The following is a 21664-nucleotide window of genomic DNA, read 5'->3' as shown; positions in this document are numbered from 1 at the left end:
CAGTGAGTACAAGTCAAGTGCTTCCAAGCGTTCCCAGTAGCTAAGGTGTTTGATGGAACTTATATGTGCAGTAAAGGTTCTCTGTACACTCTCCAGATCTGCAATTTCACATGCCTTGAATGAAGCTGTTAGTGTACATCAGTATTCCAGCCTAGAGAGAACAAGTGATTTAAAAAGGATCATTACACACACACACACACACACACACACACACACACACACACACACACACACACACACACACACACACACACACACATATATATATATATATATATATATATATATATATATATATATATATATATCTGGTTTTTTTTCAGCAAGTCGGCCGTCTCCCACAGAGGCAGGGTGACCCAAAAAGAAAGAAAATCCCCGAAAAGAAAAATGCCTTCATCATCATTCAGCACTTTCACCTCACTCACATATAATCACTGCTTTGCAGAGGTGCCCAAATACAACAGTTTAGAAGCATATATAAAGATATATAACATATTCCTCCAAACTGACAATATCCCAAACACCTCCTTTAAAGTTCAGGTATTGTACTTCCCATTTCCAGTACTCAAGTTCGTCTATATAAAAATAACCGGTTTCTCTGAATCCCTTCACTAAATATTACCCTGCTCACACTCTTAACAGCTCGTCAGGTCCTAAAAGCCATTCGTCTCTATTCACTCCTATCTAACAGGATCACACATGCTTGCTGGAAGTCCAAGCCCCTCCCCCACAAAACCTCCTTTACTCCCTCCCTCCAGCCTTTTTTAGGACTACCCCTACCCCGCCTTCCTTCCCCTACAGGTTTATACACTCTCCAAGTCATTCTACTTTGATCCAATCTCTCTAAATGACCAAACCACCTCAACAACCCCTCTTCAGTCCTCTGACTAATACCTTTAGTAACTCCACCACACCTCCTAATTTCCACACTCTGAATTCTCTGCATAATATTTACACCACACATTTTCCTTAGACAGGACACCTCCACTGCCTCCAGCCGCCTCCTCGCTGCAGCATTTGCAGTCCAAGCTTCACACCCGTATAAGAGTGTTGGTACAACTATACCTTCTTTGCCTCCATGGATAACGTTTTTTGTCTCCACGTATGCCTCAACGCACCACTCACAATTTTTCCTTCATCACTTGTGTGGTTTATCTCATCCTTCATAAACCCATCCGCTAACAAGTCAACTCCCAAATATCTGAAAACATTCACTTCTTCCATACTCCCTCTCTCCAATGTGATATCAAATTTTTCTTTATCTAAATCATTTGATACCCTCATCACCTTACTCTTATCTATGTTCACTTCCAACTTAATACCATTACACACCCTATATATATATATATATATATATATATATATATATATATATATATATATATATATATATATATATATAATATATATATATATATATATATATATATATATATATATATATATATATATATTGTGTGTGTATGTGTGTTTACCAAACTGCAGCCAGCCGAAAAAAAACCATACCCCCGGCCGGGATTGAACCCGCGGTCATAGAGTCTCAAAACTCCAGCCCGTCGCGCTAGCCACTAGATTGGATCCTACGACACATTTCCAGCTTCAAGAGACGGAACAACGTTCACATTGCCTTACCCACTTGACCACCGATCCTTCAGGTCGTAGGATCTGATCTCGGCTGGCTGCAGTTTGGTAAATATTTCAATACCACTCGTTTCATGGGTTTCATTACTATATAACATGCCGTGCCGAATAGGTAAAATTGGTCAATTAGCAAGAACTCATTTAAAATTAAGCCCTTTCTAAAAATTTTCTCTTATGGAAAGTTTGCAACTCTACAGTGTGCTTTGAGGACATAATATGAAGTGGTACTTAGAAGCTCAGCCGTACAAAACCAAGTGTTACCATCAAATAAACCAGTTGACGAAGCTTCAGGACAGGGAGTGCGACTCTTACAACTCACACATATTTAAGATTGAAGGAAACTAGTCAAGTGTAGTCAAGCAAAATGGGGAATACGTTTTATCAGTTGATAAAAACTACGTCACAAACAGGAAGAAAACTGTTGAGAGTTAAAAAACAGTGATTATTTTTTAATACATTAATTTTTTCATCAAGAATACACAGAAATAATGGGAAAATTCACAGGGAACACACAAGAAAGTGTGTAAAAGAAACGAAGGCCGTTATGAGCAAGAAACAGTTAATTTAAACAGAAATTCAGGCTTAAGAGAATGATATAACTGTAAAACTTAAGCAACAGCTCAATAAGACTGTCCATGGAAGAAAGAATGTAAGTGAAAGAATAATAGTTAACCAAATGAAAAAGATTACTTGTTAGCCAAACAAAAACAAAATATAAAGTATAAGTCAAAATAATTATCCAAACCAAAACAAGAAAAAGCGGGAAATCACACGGAAACTCATAAAGTTTATATATACTAAAACTAATAATTAAAAAGAAAAATATATGAGAGTTAACCTGATAATGTAAGTGAAAGCAACACTGGATAAACATATTCTACGTGAGGATACAGAAGACAATAATAATTTTATGCTTCAGACATATAACCTTCACATAGGTCACGGCTTTGTGCCTTTTTGGTTATTATTTTTATATGAAAATACATTATAGAAACAAATATCCAGAACTATGACGAAAAACTTTTAATAGAAAATGTATATAATCCACAACTTAAGAAAACAAGGGAGGATATAACAGGTTAAAGGAAGAATTAAGTAATATAAACCCCGGAGCTGCTACTGAAAAGCCACAGTGAAAACTGATATAAGATTAATGCTGAATTTCAACTATAAAGCAAAACTCTGGTAAGTCTATGAGGCTGGAACACCAAATAAATTGTTATCGCAACTAATGGATTAACCGGCATTAAAAAATGTTCGCAACACACCGTCAGTACTACAACACACAGTCAGTACTACAACACACAGTCAGTACTACAACACACCGTCAGTACTACAACACACCGTCAGTACTACAACACACAGTCAGTACTACAACACACCGTCAGTACTACAACACACAGTCAGTACTACAACACACAGTCAGTACTACAACACACCGTCAGTACTACAACACACCGTCAGTACTACAACACACAGTCAGTACTACAACACACAGTCAGTACTACAACACACAGTCAGTACTACAACACACCGTCAGTACTACAACACACCGTCAGTACTACAACACACCGTCAGTACTACAACACACCGTCAGTACTACAACACACCGTCAGTACTACAACACACAGTCAGTACTACAACACACAGTCAGTACTACAACACACCGTCAGTACTACAACACACAGTCAGTACTACAACACACAGTCAGTACTACAACACACCGTCAGTACTACAACACACCGTCAGTACTACAACACACAGTCAGTACTACAACACACCGTCAGTACTACAACACACAGTCAGTACTACAACACACCGTCAGTACTACAACACACAGTCAGTACTACAACACACAGTCAGTACTACAACACACAGTCAGTACTACAACACACAGTCAGTACTACAACACACAGTCAGTACTACAACACACAGTCAGTACTACAACACACAGTCAGTACTACAACACACCGTCAGTACTACAACACAGTCAGTACTACAACACACAGTCAGTACTACAACACACAGTCAGTACTACAACACACAGTCAGTACTACAACACACAGTCAGTACTACAACACACAGTCAGTACTACAACACACCGTCAGTACTACAACACACAGTCAGTACTACAACACACAGTCAGTACTACAACACACAGTCAGTACTACAACACACAGTCAGTACTACAACACACAGTCAGTACTACAACACACAGTCAGTACTACAACACACAGTCAGTACTACAACACAGTCAGTACTACAACACACCGTCAGTACTACAACACACAGTCAGTACTACAACACACCGTCAGTACTACAACACACAGTCAGTACTACAACACACAGTCAGTACTACAACACACAGTCAGTACTACAACACACCGTCAGTACTACAACACACAGTCAGTACTACAACACACAGTCAGTACTACAACACACCGTCAGTACTACAACACACAGTCAGTACTACAACACACAGTCAGTACTACAACACACAGTCAGTACTACAACACACAGTCAGTACTACAACACACAGTCAGTACTACAACACACAGTCAGTACTACAACACACCGTCAGTACTACAACACACCGTCAGTACTACAACACACCGTCAGTACTACAACACACCGTCAGTACTACAACACACAGTCAGTACTACAACACACAGTCAGTACTACAACACACCGTCAGTACTACAACACACCGTCAGTACTACAACACACAGTCAGTACTACAACACACAGTCAGTACTACAACACACAGTCAGTACTACAACACAGTCAGTACTACAACACACCGTCAGTACTACAACACACCGTCAGTACTACAACACACCGTCAGTACTACAACACACAGTCAGTACTACAACACACAGTCAGTACTACAACACACCGTCAGTACTACAACACACCGTCAGTACTACAACACACAGTCAGTACTACAACACACAGTCAGTACTACAACACACAGTCAGTACTACAACACACAGTCAGTACTACAACACACCGTCAGTACTACAACACACCGTCAGTACTACAACACACAGTACTACAACACACAGTCAGTACTACAACACACAGTCAGTACTACAACACACAGTCAGTACTACAACACACAGTCAGTACTACAACACACCGTCAGTACTACAACACACCGTCAGTACTACAACACACCGTCAGTACTACAACACACAGTCAGTACTACAACACACAGTCAGTACTACAACACACAGTCAGTACTACAACACACAGTCAGTACTACAACACACCGTCAGTACTACAACACACCGTCAGTACTACAACACACAGTCAGTACTACAACACACCGTCAGTACTACAACACACCGTCAGTACTACAACACACCGTCAGTACTACAACACACAGTCAGTACTACAACACACAGTCAGTACTACAGCACACCGTCAGTACTACAACACACCGTCAGTACTACAACACACCGTCAGTACTACAACACATCGTCAGTACTACACCACACCATCAGTACTACAACACACCATCAGTACTACAACACAGTCAGTACTACAACACACCGTCAGTACTACAACACACCGTCAGTAATACAACACACCGTCAGTACTACAACACACTGTCAGTACTACAACACATCAGTACTACAACACACCGTCAATACTACAACACACCGTCAGTACTACAACACACCGTCAGTACTACAACACACTGTCAGTACTACAACACATCGTCATTACTACAACACACCGTCAATACTACAACACACCGTCAGTACTACAACACATCGTCAGTACTACAACACATCGTCAGTACTACAACACATCGTCAGTACTACAACACACTGTCAGTACTACAACACATCATCAGTACTACAACACATCATCAGTACTACAACACACTGTCAGTACTACAACACATCGTCAGTACTACAACACATCATCAGTACTACAACACATCGTCAGTACTACAACACATCATCAGTACTACAACACATCATCAGTACTACAACACATCGTCAGTACTACAACACATCATCAGTACTACAACACATCGTCAGTACTACAACACATCATCAGTACTACAACACATCATCAGTACTACAACACATCGTCAGTACTACAACACATCATCAGTACTACAACACATCGTCAGTACTACAACACATCATCAGTACTACAACACATCGTCAGTACTACAACACATCATCAGTACTACAACACATCGTCAGTACTACAACACATCATCAGTACTACAACACATCGTCAGTACTACAACACATCGTCAGTACTACAACACATCATCAGTACTACAACACATCATCAGTACTACAACACACTGTCAGTACTACAACACATCGTCAGTACTACAACACATCGTCAGTACTACAACACATCGTCAGTACTACAACACATCATCAGTACTACAACACATCGTCAGTACTACAACACACCGTCAGTACTACAACACATCGTCAGTACTACAACACATCGTCAGTACTACAACACACTGTCAGTACTACAACACATCGTCAGTACTACAACACACTGTCAGTACTACAACACATCGTCAGTACTACAACACATCGTCAGTACTACAACACACTGTCAGTACTACAACACATCGTCAGTACTACAACACATCGTCAGTACTACAACACACCGTCAGTACTACAACACTCCGTCAGTACTACAACCCACTGTCAGTACTACAACACACTGTCAGTACTACAACACATCGTCAGTATTACAACACATCATCAGTACTACAACACATCATCAGTACTACAACACATCGTCAGTACTACTACACACAATCAGTACTACAACACATCATCAGTACTACAACACATCGTCAGTACTACAACACATCGTCAGTACTACAACACATCATCAGTACTACAACACATCATCAGTACTACAACACATCATCAGTACTACAACACATCGTCAGTACTACAACACATCGTCAGTACTACAACACATCATCAGTACTACAACACATCATCAGTACTACAACACATCGTCAGTACTACAACACATCGTCAGTACTACAACACATCGTCAGTACTACAACACATCGTCAGTACTACAACACATCGTCAGTACTACAACACATCGTCAGTACTACAACACATCATCAGTACTACAACACATCATCAGTACTACAACACATCACCAGTACTACAACACATCGTCAGTACTACAACACATCGTCAGTACTACAACACATCATCAGTACTACAACACATCGTCAGTACTACAACACACAATCAGTACTACAACACATCACCAGTACTACAACACATCGTCAGTACTACAACACATCATCAGTACTACAACACATCGTCAGTACTACAACACACAATCAGTACTACAACACATCATCAGTACTACAACACATCGTCAGTACTACAACACATCATCAGTACTACAACACATCACCAGTACTACAACACATCGTCAGTACTACAACACATCGTCAGTACTACAACACACAATCAGTACTACAACACATCATCAGTACTACAACACATCGTCAGTACTACAACACATCATCAGTACTACAACACATCATCAGTACTACAACACATCATCAGTACTACAACACATCGTCAGTACTATAACACACTGTCAGTACTACAACACATCATCAGTACTACAACACATCATCAGTACTACAACACACCGTCAGTACTACAACACTCCGTCAGTACTACAACCCACAGTCAGTACTACAACACACCGTCAGTACTACAACACACAGTCAGTACTACAACACATCATCAGTACTACAACACACCGTCAGTACTACAACACATCATCAGTACTACAACACATCATCAGTACAACACACCGTCAGTACTACAACACATCAGTACTACAACACACCGTCAGTACTACAACACATCATCAGTACTACAACACACCGTCAGTACTACAACACATCATCAGTACTACAACACATCATCAGTACTACAACACATCGTCAGTACTACAACACATCGTCAGTACTACAACACATCATCAGTACTACAACACATCGTCAGTACTACAACACATCATCAGTACTACAACACATCGTCAGTACTACAACACATCATCAGTACTACAACACACCGTCAGTACTACAATACATCAGTACTACAACACATCATCAGTACTACGACACATCATCAGTACTACAACACATCAGTACTACAACACATCGTCAGTACTACAACACATCATCAGTACTACGACACATCATCAGTACTACAACACATCAGTACTACAACACATCGTCAGTACTACAACACATCATCAGTACTACGACACATCATCAGTACTACAACACATCAGTACTACAACACACCGTCAGTACTACAGCACATCAGTACTACAACACATCATCAGTACTACGACACATCATCAGTACTACAACACATCAGTACTACAACACATCATTAGTACTACAACACATCATCAGTACTACAACACACCGTCAGTACTACAACACATCAGTACTACAACACATCGTCAGTACTACAACACACCGTCAGTACTACAACACATCAGTACTACAACACATCATCAGTACTACAACACATCATCAGTACTACGACACATCATCAGTACTACAACACATCAGTACTACAACACATCATTAGTACTACAACACATCATCAGTACTACAACACACCGTCAGTACTACAACACATCAGTACTGCAACACACCGTCAGTACTACAACACATCATCAGTACTACAACACATCATCAGTACTACAACACATCGTCAGTACTACAACACATCGTCAGTACTACAACACATCATCAGTACTACAACACACCGTCAGTACTACAACACATCATCAGTACTACAACACATCATCAGTACTACAACACATCATCAGTACTACAACACATCATCAGTACTACAACACATCATCAGTACTACAACACATCATCAGTACTACAACACACTGTCAGTACTACAACACACCGTCAGTACTACAGCACATCAGTACTACAACACATCATCAGTACTACAACACATCATCAGTACTACAACACACTGTCAGTACTACAACACACCGCCAGTACTACAGCACATCAGTACTACAACACACCGTCAGTACTACAACACATCATGAGTACTACAACACATCATGAGTACTACAACACATCAGTACTACAACACATCGTCAGTACTACAACACATCAGTACTACAACACATCGTCAGTACTACAACACACTGTCAGTACTGCAACACACCGTCAGTACTACAACACATCATCAGTACTACAACACATCATCAGTACTACAACACATCATCAGTACTACAACACACCGTCAGTACTACAACACACCGTCAGTACTACAACACACCGTCAGTACTACAACACATCATCAGTACTACAACACACCGTCAGTACTACAACACACCGTCAGTACTACAACACATCATCAGTACTACAACACACCGTCAGTACTACAACAGTCAGTACTACAACACACCGTCAGTACTACAACACACCATCAGTACCACAGCACACCGTCAGTACTAAAACACATCGTCAGTACTGAAGATTGAGACACTTATGCAGCATATGGGAATCTTTATTCAGGAAACGTTTCGCCACACAGTGGCTTCATCAGTCCAATACAAAGAGGAAGGCGTAAGGAGAGGAGGAGTATGAGGTAATCAGTCCCTCAACCTGGAGTCGATGTGTTCAGTCCATCAAGATTGATGGACTGAACACATCGACTTCAGGTTGAGGGACTGATTACCTCATACTCCTCCTCTCCTTACGCCTTCCTCTTTGTGTTAGGTAATACACATATGCAACAGTTAGGTATCTTTATTTCGAAACGTTTCGCCTACACAGTAGGCCTCTTCAGTCGAGTACAGAAAAGTTGATAGAAGCAGAAGATACTTGAAGACGATGTAATCAGTCCATCAGACTGAGGGACTGACCACCTCAAAACTTTATTAAGGACTGACCACCTCAAAACTTTAAGGGTGATGGACTGATTACATCGTCTTCAAGTATCTTCTGCTTGTGTACGAATGGTATATAATACCGACAAGATGAGATTAAAACACATGTGCAACATCTGGGTATCTTTATTGTAGACGTTTCGCCATCCAGTGGCTTTATCAATACAAATTCTAGGACATAACTTGAAGACAGTAGAACTATGTACAGAAGATGAGGTAATCAGTCCCTCAACCTAGGAGTAGGTGCTCTTCGCACCTACTCCTAGGTTGAGGGACTGATTACCTCATCTTCTGTACATAGTTCTACTGTCTTCAAGTTATGTCCTAGAATTTGTATTGATAAAGCCACTGGATGGCGAAACGTCTACAATAAAGATACCCAGATGTTGCACATGTGTCTTAATCTTATCTTCTGCTTCTATCAACTTTTCTGTACTCGACTGAAGAAGCCTACTGTGTAGGCGAAACGTTTCGAAATAAAGATACCTAACTGTTGCATATGTGTCTTACCTAACAACCTGTCGGTATTTCATACCATTGTAATGTTCAATCTTCCTCTTTGTATTGGACTGATGAAGCCACTGTGAGGCGAAACGTTTCCTGAATAAAGATTCCCATATGCTGCATAAGTGTCTCAATCTTCAACTTGTCGGTTTTTCAAACCATTCATCACACACATCGTCAGTACTACAACACACCGTCAGTACTACAACACACCTGATCGAGGTGTATAGGTGGAAGATGGGTATTGGTGGGTGGGATATTGATGGTGTCTTGAGGATGTCTCTCCAAGAGGGAGCCCGCAGTAGTTGATTTGGACTGGATAGTGAGTAATTGATCACAGATGCCGTACGAGTATGCGACGTGGTCAAGTGACCGCCGCTCCTTGCAGTGTTGCAGAGTGTATTTTAATAAGAGACAGTACATCTCTTACTTTAGCAGGACAATAAAGGAAAATCCTGCTCCCACTTTGTTACCATAGTAAAGATAGTGGACATTGTTGTCTATGCTTAAGACAGCAAGAATCAAACATTCTGCTTTGCTTCATCGAGGAAGTGGCAAGGAAGCAAAAGTACTATGTCAGCTTTTTTTTTTTTTGTGCAAGGGGCAGTGACGGCATGGGGCGCTGTGGCGTCTTCAGATTACTTTTGACTCTACTGAGAGTGACACTGACGCCAGGATAACCAACAAAGAACGATCTGTGTGTTAGTGTGAACAAAGTGTCTCATAAAACACAATAAACACTTAAGAGAAGTGTGATCAGCTTCTTTAGTGATAAGATTGTGAACAATAAAGACAAATCTTGTGGAACATAGTGTACCAGTGTGTGTTTTCCTAGACTATGGAAGACGTGGACATCCAAGGACACTTCAGCTTCTATCAAGTCACCGATATCTGTCGAAGGTGTGAAGAACACCATAGCTCATGCTACAAGAGCAAGGTAGGTTACGAATTTCTTGTACGGGGGACTGCGCAGTTCTTGAGTCGCAAGGATTTTGTAATCAACCTATAGTCGGCAGTTAGGTGCGGACTTTTGAGTCCACACAAGTAAGTTTGTCAGCCATCAGTGAATGAAATATGCTGACATAACACCCCCTAGGGGTAATTTATAATCTTACAAATTATAACTCTTTACAGCCCGTTGAGAGATGACTTCGACAGCTTCTCAAGACCTCGTCTGCAGGGGCGGCTGTGTAGGTGATGAGCTGTCTTTCTAAGTTACGTACAAACTCTTTAAACTTAGCTGGTAATGCCATTTCTCAACATATTGGTCGTACTCGAACCGGATAAAGGCCACACTGTGGTCCAAATATGTTGTACGACAGTGTACAAATAACCTACGAGCCAAGGTCCTTCGAAAAAAGCTGTAAAACTAGGGTTTTACAATTTAAATCAGTATAAATGAGTCCCTCCAGACTCAATCACAGAGAATGGGCAGCCAAAAGAAAACGGGCACTCACCCAGCATTTACCCAAAGAAAACGGGAGCTGGGTGACTCACCCAACAAGAAAACGGGGGATGGCACCCTGCATCCACTGCTCCAAACTCGAAGAAGTGCTGACTTAGACAACAACAACCCAAGTGATGTTCAGTTTGTCTGAGTGTATATACACATAGTGTTTATAATGTTTATAGACAGAAATTAAGAGACAAGAGTGTGTTAAAGTTTGTTTCTTATAGATCTACCTGTTATATTAAAGGAACTTATATATAAAGTGTAAGCTTTCAAATATATATTAACAGTGACATTTGTATATGTGTAAGTAATATTCACGTGTGATTTACAGTTATACAGTGACATTTATAGTGTATAGTGAATGAAGTGTATAACATCGTTATTTACGATTAATCATCATGGTCAGGCTGACACAGCAAACTCAAGCCATAAACACCAGCCATATGTACTGTGTACCCTTCATGGTCATTGACCCTGAGGTTAAGCTTAGTGGGTCAGTAGTGTCTGACTCCATTATTGCTGACTTAAGCATAACAAAAACTCAGCTGTTTATAGCAGTACAGTGTTTTTTAAACACCATAAGTCTGGTGCTGGAATTTTCAATATACCATTAAGATGGCTTGTTTGAAAACTCAGTTTCAGTTTTTACAGACTAAGATTACACAATTAGAAAATCTAATTTCAGTCTGTATAGGATTAACTCAAGATACAAACATAGATTTTGATGATCTTGAGGTCAAATTTGAATTATTTACACGACGTCTGGAAATAATTAATTCAGACTATACACATTATGAAAATAAATTTCTTGAATCAGACCCATCTGAGGATGAAATTAAAAATGTTTTGGATACTTTTAGCAATCAACAATTAAGGTGGACAGGAGTACAGGCTATCTGCCGCAAAACTCTGTCACAGAGACCTACTGTAACTAGTGGTCAAACACCTGTTACACCTGTAACACCAACAAGTGTCCCATTACCAAGCTTACCTACATTGTCATTACCTATTTTCCAAGGTCATAATTATGAAGAATTCATTAGTGGGTTTCAATCCATAGTAAATTCACGAACTGACATAGATGAGATTGCTAAGTTCAATTACCTTAAATGTCTTGTGAAGGGAGAACCCTATGAACTGATTAAGTCATATCCAGTGGTTAAAGGTAATTATCAAATAGCCTTACGTGTCTTAGCAGACAATTACTTTGATGATGACAAGGCTAGAGTTAGACATACAGTCTTAATATCAAGCCTGAAGCCACCCAAACATTGTTTTTCAGACTTACAGGCATTTAGAATCACATTAGACAATAGTCTCAGATCTCTAGATGCTAAATATGACCTAAGACAATGTGATTGGTTTATCAGTGGTATTGTACAGGATAAGTTGTCACCACAAACTATTGAACGATTAAATATTATGTTCAATAAACGCTATTTCACTTGTGAAGAAATTAGCAATGGTTTACAAACAATAGTTTCATGCATGCAAGCAACGAGACAAGATGAAAAATCCACAAATCTGGTGGATAATAAACCTTCAACTCAGTATAAAAAGAGTATACCTACTCCCACTAAACCACATAATGGGAAATCCCATGTAGGCATTGATCAAGCTGTGAATACAACAGACAGTAAACAGACTGTCATACATAAACGTACTCCAAAATGTGTACTTTGTGATGGAACACATTGGGCACAGTATTGTAGTCAATACACATCAATGGAGGCACGTAAACAACGTGTTCATCAGCTGAAAAGGTGCATCAAGTGTTTAGGTGAACACAAGGGAGGAAAATGCCCACTGAAGAAGTGTTTTAAATGCAAGGGTATGCATCATACAGCATTATGCCCAAATACTTTTGCTGAACAGCAGAAGACTTCCACAGAATCAGGAAGTCAACAAGCAACAGCATTAAATGTGAGAGATAAGTTTAAAGCAACTGCTCTTCCGATAGCTCGAATTGAGTTATCTAATAAATTACACAAAACCAATGTGCTAACACTATTTGATCAAGGCTCACAAAGGTCCTTCATAAGAAGGACAGTGTTGCAGAAACTGAATAAACAACCCTATGCCAAAATACAGTTAGATATAGCTGGTTTTTTCCACAATTCTGGTAAACAGACATATGACCTAGCCAGAATCACTGTTGGTCTAGGAAACAGGAAAAAGACAGTAGAAGCTGTGGTAGTAGATGATTTGCCTAAGTCTGTGCAGATCCAGGGATTAAAAGAAACAGTTGCAGCACTGAAAGCAGCTAAGGTCAAGTTAGCCTGTCCTGACATACAGACGGACACTATTAGTCCAATTGATTTAATCATTGGAAGTGATTATTATCACTGTTTTGTGCAAAATATAGTAAGTAAACATGATGTTCACTTGCTGAAAACAGCAGGAGGCCACATGATATGTGGTCCCATTCCCTCTCAAAGTGGGAAAGAAGCTGATATTGAATCAGTGGAAAACGTACTAGTTACGAGAATAACCGCTGATCATGTACCACAGCAAAAATTATCATTACTGGAAGAAATGAATGAACCAGTTGATAAGTTGTGGGATTTAGATGCGATAGGTATTGATGTAAATAAACCAAGCCCACAAGAGTCTCAGACTTATAGCCAATATTTGGACACTGTCAAATATAAAGATGGACAGTATTGGGTTAGGTTACCATGGAAATTAAATCCACCACATCTGCCTAGCAATTATCGCATGGCTTTCGGACAGATGAAAGCACAAATACATGAGCTCAGAAGGAATCCAGAGCTACTGACTGTCTATGATAATATCATACAAGAACAGTTGGACAATAAATTCATTGAGGAAATAGTCGAAGATAAGTTGAAGACAGAAGCTCATTATCTCCCGCACCATGGAGTCAGAAAAGATTCTGAAACCACTCCACTACGTGTTGTATACAATTTCAGCGCACGTGCAAATAAAGATGTAGCAAGTCTTAATGACTGTCTGATGACCGGACCCTCACTAACTGAGAAGCTTGGAGACGTGCTTATGAAATTTCGCACAAACCCATATGCCTACACGGCTGATATTTCCAAAGCTTTCTTAAGAGTAGGACTACAAGAAATAGATAGAGATTATACTCGATTCTTGTGGCCTGAAAATCCACATGATCTTCAAAGTCCTGTGAAAACTTATCGTTTCAAATCAGTATTATTTGGTGCAACATCCTCTCCATTCTTACTAGAAGCTACTCTAAATACACATTTGAAGAAATCGGAAAGCCCCTTCAAAGAAATCTTAAAGAAAAGTTTCTATGTGGACAATCTTCAAGGTACTGTATATAAAGAGGATTTAAAATCCTTATACAGAGAAGCTAACAAGGAGATGAAAGAAGCAAATATGCCTCTAAGGATGTGGAATACAAATTCAAAGCAATTAAGGGAACTTATCAAGGAAGATTTCCCTGAAGCTGAAATTCCTGATTGCAACCATATGCTGGGACTTAATTGGAACACACAGGAAGATACTTTGAGTCTCAAAAGGATAAACAATAAATCAAGCAGTACACTCACTAAACGTAGTTTACTGTCAGAGGTATCACAATGTTTTGATCCTCTAGGACTCGTCTCACCAATTACCATAAAGGGTAAAATGCTTATGCAAGATGCATGGAAGCTCAAAATTGGATGGGATGAAATATCCAGGGAGTTTAAACAACTTCATCAAATTAAATTTCCCAGACAAATAGGTCAAGAGGGAAACAAGTACACATTACATGTGTTCTGTGATGAGTCAACCAGAGGTTATGGCGCTGTAGCTTACATGAGTAATGCTGAAGGAAGTACACTAATTACTTCAAAGGCCAGGGTAGCACCCTTGAAGGTCAGAACAGTACCACAATTGGAACTCACAGCACTCTATGTAGGTACAAAACTAGCTGTCTATCTCAACAAAGTACTTGATCATCTCACTATTGAAAAAACCGTGATCTGGAGTGATAATGAAGCAGTTCTCCAATGGTTAAGAAATAAGAGTAAGTTGGTCTATGTACAGAACAGAGTAGCAGAAATAAAAGAGATGCAGAGAGATTATCTCTTTCTCCACGTCTCTACCCAAGAGAATCCAGCTGACATGTTGTCACGTGGTGTCCCACTCAAGAAATTTGTGGATAATAAATTATGGCTCCACGGACCGAACTGGCTCTCTAATGAAAATAACTGGCCTCAGCAAAAAGCTAACATTATGCCAGAAGAAAGAGTCTGCTTGAACACAGCAGAAATAAGTTGTGTAAATACTGCAGACACAACAGAAATAGTCATTGATGGATCTAAATACTCATCTTTGGGTAAACCCTTAAGAGTTACAGCTCTTGTCTTTAAATTCATTAAAGGAATAAAACCTGATTATGAATATCTTGAACCCATAAATACTGGGTGAAACTAATACAGAAAGATGTTTTCTCTACAGAATATAAATTTCTAGAAACACAAGATAAATCCCCAAAGAAACCTGTCATGATTAATTCTTTAGGACTTTATCTCGACTCAGAAAAGATTATAAGATGTCGAGGAAGAATTCATAATTCTTCACTACCTAAAGAAGCCATACATCCAATATTGATCCCCAAGAATCATTGGCTAACAAAACTGATTGTGCAAAACGCCCACAGTAACGTGTTACATGGTGGGGTAGCTGACACACTTTGTCATATACAACAATCCTACTGGATACCTCAAGGTCGACAAAGTGTGAAAAAACAAATAAAGGACTGTATTACTTGTCGTCACTACGATATGCGAGTATGTCAGTATCCAGGTCCACCTCCATATCCCTCTGAAAGAGTTTGTCATATCACTCCATTTGAGGTGACAGGTGTAGATTACACTGGACCAATAATTTTAACCAAAACAGTTGACAAAGTTCCCATCAAGGTGTACATCTGTTTGTTCACTTGTGCTACGACTAGAGCAGTACATCTAGAAGTAGCCACTGACATGTCTGCTGAAACCTTTATCAAATTATTCAGAAGGTTTGCAGCCAGAAGGGCATGTCCCAGACTGATGATTTCAGATAATGCAACGAACTTTGTTTCTGGTGCTGCTTATATAAGCAAGATCTTTTATCAACCAGAAGTACAACAGATGCTGAATCAACGCAGTTGTCGTTGGAGATACATTCCTCCTAAATCTCCATGGCACGGCGGATTTTATGAAAGAATGATCGGCATTGTAAAACGTTGTTTAAGGAAAACTCTTCATCGTCATAGAATAGACTTAGAAGAATTCCGTACAGTTGTGACTGAAATAGAAAACAAGAGTTAACAACAGACCTCTAACTTATGTTACCGATGATCTGGACAATTTAGAAGTGTTAAGTCCATCTCATTTACTCCATGGCAGAAGGCTCGAACCTGTTCCTCCCATGAATGATAAAGAAATCATAGAGGATCCTACTTATTTCGAACCTGAGCAACTCAGACGTAAATTCAAACACCTTAATAAAGTGATTGAACGTTGGGAGAAAATTTGGCGAGAAGACTATCTCACCTCATTGAGAGAACACTTCCATGGAGCTGGTGTTCCTGAAAATCATAAGTCCTTAAGACCTGGTGACATAGTGATTATTGACAATGATGGTCCGAGGTCCCAATGGCCACTTGGAAAAATTGTGACCATATATCCTGATGCAAATGGAATCATCAGGACAGTTGATGTTTTGAGCAAAGGTGTAGTGAATAAGCGGACAATAAATAAACTAGTACCGTTAGAATTACACAGTGTTGAAAACAAAATTAGTGATTCTCCAGAAACCACACAGACTAAAGCTGTTCAGAAAAGACAAGCAGCAGTGGTGGCGAGTGAGAAAATCAAATTAATGTTAAGTAATGAATAGTTCACCTGCAGCGAACCTCCGCCGCCCCCCAGTGTGGAGAAATTTTCTCCAGGAGGGGGCTATCAGCCCCCTTCAGCCCCTTTCAGCCCTTTTAGCCCTGAGGGGCCCAGCCCTCTCAGAAGGGGCAAGCATCTTGTTTACTGCTACAGTGAGTAATTGATCACAGATGCCGTACGAGTATGCGACGTGGTCAAGTGACCGCCGCTCCTTGCAGTGTTGCAGAGTGTATTTTAATAAGAGACAGTACATCTCTTACTTTAGCAGGACAATTAAGGAAAATCCTGCTCCCACTTTGTTACCATAGTAAAGATAGTGGACATTGTTGTCTATGCTTAAGACAGCAAGAATCAAACATTCTGCTTTGCTTCATCGAGGAAGTGGCAAGGAAGCAAAAGTACTATGTCAGCTTTTTTTTTGTGCAAGGGGCAGTGACGGCGTGGGGCGCTGTGGCGTCTTCAGATTACTTTTGACTCTACTGAGAGTGACACTGACGCCAGGATAACCAATAAAGAACGATCTGTGCGTTAGTGTGAACAAAGTGTCTCATAAAACACAATAAACACTTAAGAGAAGTGTGATCAGCTTCTTTAGTGATAAGATTGTGAACAATAACCTTCCACACACACTGAAGCACATTGGTCCCCACTGGAACACAACGGTTCACACACTGGAACACACGCCGGTACAAGAGTCAGTGGGGTGAAGACTTACGGTAATCATTGATATGAAGTGCGCGACGGTACTTAAGGTTTAAGTTTTGATATTCCCGCTGACACTGGCTATGATCTTGCTGACTGTCAGCTACTGACAGTCTCATGGCTTCCAGCTCTTTGGTTAAGGACCCAATCTTCTCATCTTTGTCTGCGAGTGTATTATAGTGAGTGTGAAGTTCTCTCTCTCTCTCCTCCGTTAGCGACCGGTAACGCTTCAGCTGATTATACAGATCATTTGCTACTTCCTTGAACTTAGTGACTGCTTGAAGCCACTTACGTTCCCGCATGTGATGATTAGCGCGAGTTTTGTCTAGTTCGTTATACTTTTCTTTCTTGCTCTTGAGTACTGCTAGATACTCCTTCTCCTCGCGATCTTTCTCATCTAACAGTGCCAGCTTGAAGACTGCCAGGGGTCTGTTGGTAATCCCCCTTATGTGTGCTGGGAGGCAGTTGAACAGTCTCGGGCCCCTGACACTTATTGTATGGTCTCTTAACGTGCTAGTGACACCCCTGCTTTTCATTGGGGGGATGGTGCATCGTCTGCCAAGTCTTGCTTTCGTAGTGAGTGATTTTCGTGTGCAAGTTCGGTACTAGTCCCTCTAGGATTTTCCAGGTGTATATAATCATGTATCTCTCCCTCCTGCGTTCCAGGGAATACAGGTTTAGGAACCTCAAGCGCTCCCAATAATTGAGGTGTTTTATCTCCGTTATGCGTGCCGTGAAAGTTCTCTGTACATTTTCTAGTTCGGCAATTTCACCTGCCTTGAAAGGTGCTGTTAGTGTGCAGCAATATTCCAGCCTAGGTAGAACAAGTGACCTGAAGAGTGTCATCATGGGCTTGGCCTCCCTAGTTTTGAGGGTTCTCATTATCCATCCTGTCATTTTTCTAGCAGATGCGATTGATACAATGTTATGGTCCTTGAAGGTGAGATCCTCCGACATGATCACTCCCAGGTCTTTGACGTTGGTGTTTCGCTCTATTTTGTGGCCAGAATTTGTTTTGTACTCTGATGAAGATTTAATTTCCTCATGTTTACCATATCTGAGTAATTGAAATTTCTCATCGTTGAACTTCATATTGTTTTCTGCAGCCCACTGAAAGATTTGGTTGATGTCCGCCTGGAGCTTTGCAGTGTCTGCAATGGAAGACACTGTCATGCAGATTCGGGTGTCATCTGCAAAGGAAGACATGGTGCTGTGGCTGACATCCTTGTCTATGTCGGATATGAGGATGAGGAACAAGATGGGAGCGAGTACTGTGCCTTGTGGAACAGAGCTTTTCACCGTAGCTGCCTCGGACTTTACTCTGTTGACGACTACTCTCTGTGTTCTGTTAGTGAGGAAATTATAGATCCATCGACCGACTTTTCCTGTTATTCCTTTAGCACGCATTTTGTGCGCTATTACGCCATTGTCACACTTGTCGAAGGCTTTTGCAAAGTCTGTATATATTACATCTGCATTCTTTTTGTCTTCTAGTGCATTTAGGACCTTGTCGTAGTGATCCAATAGTTGAGACAGACAGGAGCTACCTGTTCTAAACCCATGTTGCCCTGGGTTGTGTAACTGATGGGTTTCTAGATGGGTGGTGATCTTACTTCTTAGGACCCTTTCAAAGATTTTTATGATATGGGATGTTAGTGCTATTGGTCTGTAGTTCTTTGCTGTTGCTTTACTGCCCCCTTTGTGGAGTGGGGCTATGTCTGTTGTTTTTAGTAACTGTGGGACGACCCCCGTGTGCATGCTCCCTCTCCATAGGATGGAAAAGGCTCGTGATAGGGGCTTCTTGCAGTTCTTGATGAACACAGAGTTCCATGAGTCTGGCCCTGGGGCAGAGTGCATGGGCATGTCATTTATCGCCTGTTCGAAGTCATTTGGCGTCAGGATAACATCGGATAGGCTTGTGTTAATCAAATTTTGTGGCTCTCTCATAAAAAATTCATTTTGATCTTCGACTCTCAGTCTGGTTAGCGGCTTGCTAAAAACTGAGTCATATTGGGACTTGAGTAGCTCACTCATTTCCTTGCTGTCATCTGTGTAGGACCCATCTTGTTTAAGTAGGGGCCCAATACTGGACGTTGTTCTCGATTTTGATTTGGCATAGGAGAAGAAATACTTTAGGTTTCTTTCGATTTCATTTTTGGCTTTTAGTTCTTCCCGCGATTCCTGACTCCTAAAGGATTCTTTTAGCTTAAGTTCGATGCTTGCTATTTCTCTGACCAATGTCTCCCTACGCATTTCAGATATATTGACCTCTTTTAGCCACTCTGTTATTCTTTTCCGTCGCCTGTAAAGGGAGCGCCTGTCTCTTTCTATTTTACATCTACTCCTCCTTTTTCTTAGAGGAATAAGCCTTGTGCATACATCGAGTGCCACCGAGTTAATCTGTTCTAGGCATAAGTTGGGGTCTGTGTTGCTTAGTATATCTTCCCAGCTTATATCGGTTAGGACTTGGTTTACTTGGTCCCACTTTGTTTTTGTTATTGAAGTTGAATTTGGTGAATGCTCCCTCGTGACTAATCTCATTATGTCGGTCTGGGGCTCCGCGCATACATGACTGAACCTCAATTATGTTGTGATCTGAGTATATTGTTTTTGATATGGTGACATTTCTTATCAGATCATCATTGTTAGTGAAGATGAGGTCTAGTGTATTCTCCAGTCTAGTAGGCTCTATTATTTGCTGGTTTAAATTGAATTTTGTGCAGAGATTTAAAAGCTCGCGTGAGTGTGAGTTTTCATCAGAGCTGCCTCCTGGTGTTATTACTGCAACAATATTATTTGCTATATTCCTCCATTTTAGGTGCCTTAAGTTGAAATCCCCCAGGAGCAAGATGTTGGGTGCAGGAGCTGGAAGATTTTCCAGACAGTGGTCAATTTTTAACAGCTGTTCCTGGAATTGCTGGGATGTTGCATCCGGAGGCTTGTAGACTACCACAATGACTAGGTTTTGGTTCTCGACCTTTACTGCTAAAACTTCCACTACATCATTTGAGGCATTTAGCAGTTCTGTGCAAACAAGTGACTCTGCAATGTACAGGCCAACCCCCCCCCCTTTTGCCTGTTCACTCTGTCACATCTGTATAGGTTGTAACCAGGGATCCATATTTCGTTGTCCAAGTGATCCTTTATGTGGGTCTCAGTGAAAGCCGCGAACATTGCCTTTGCCTCTGCAAGCAGTCCACGGATGAAAGGTATTTTGTTGTTTGTTGCTGGCTTTAGACCCTGTATATTTGCCAAGAAGAATGTTATCGGACTGGTGGTATTGTTGGTACTGGGGGGGGAGGTTTTTTTCCGGCATTAGTATCTGTATCTGTTGGTTTGGAGTGGAGGCCATCGACTGTGGTTCCACTCCAGGAATGACTGGATTTGGTGTACGATTTCTGCCATTTCCTGCCAGTTTTTTTTCCTTCCTGGCACTAAAAAACCTCTCCCTCTTGAGTGGGTTAGTACTACAACACACCGTCAGCACTACAACACACCGTCAGCACTACAACACACCGTCAGCACTACAACT

Source organism: Cherax quadricarinatus, chromosome 39, assembly GCF_038502225.1.
Source record: "Cherax quadricarinatus isolate ZL_2023a chromosome 39, ASM3850222v1, whole genome shotgun sequence".
In the NCBI taxonomy this organism is placed as follows: domain Eukaryota; kingdom Metazoa; phylum Arthropoda; class Malacostraca; order Decapoda; family Parastacidae; genus Cherax; species Cherax quadricarinatus.
The sequence above is the reverse complement of the archived record's forward strand: the minus strand, read 5'-3'. Positions refer to the sequence as shown.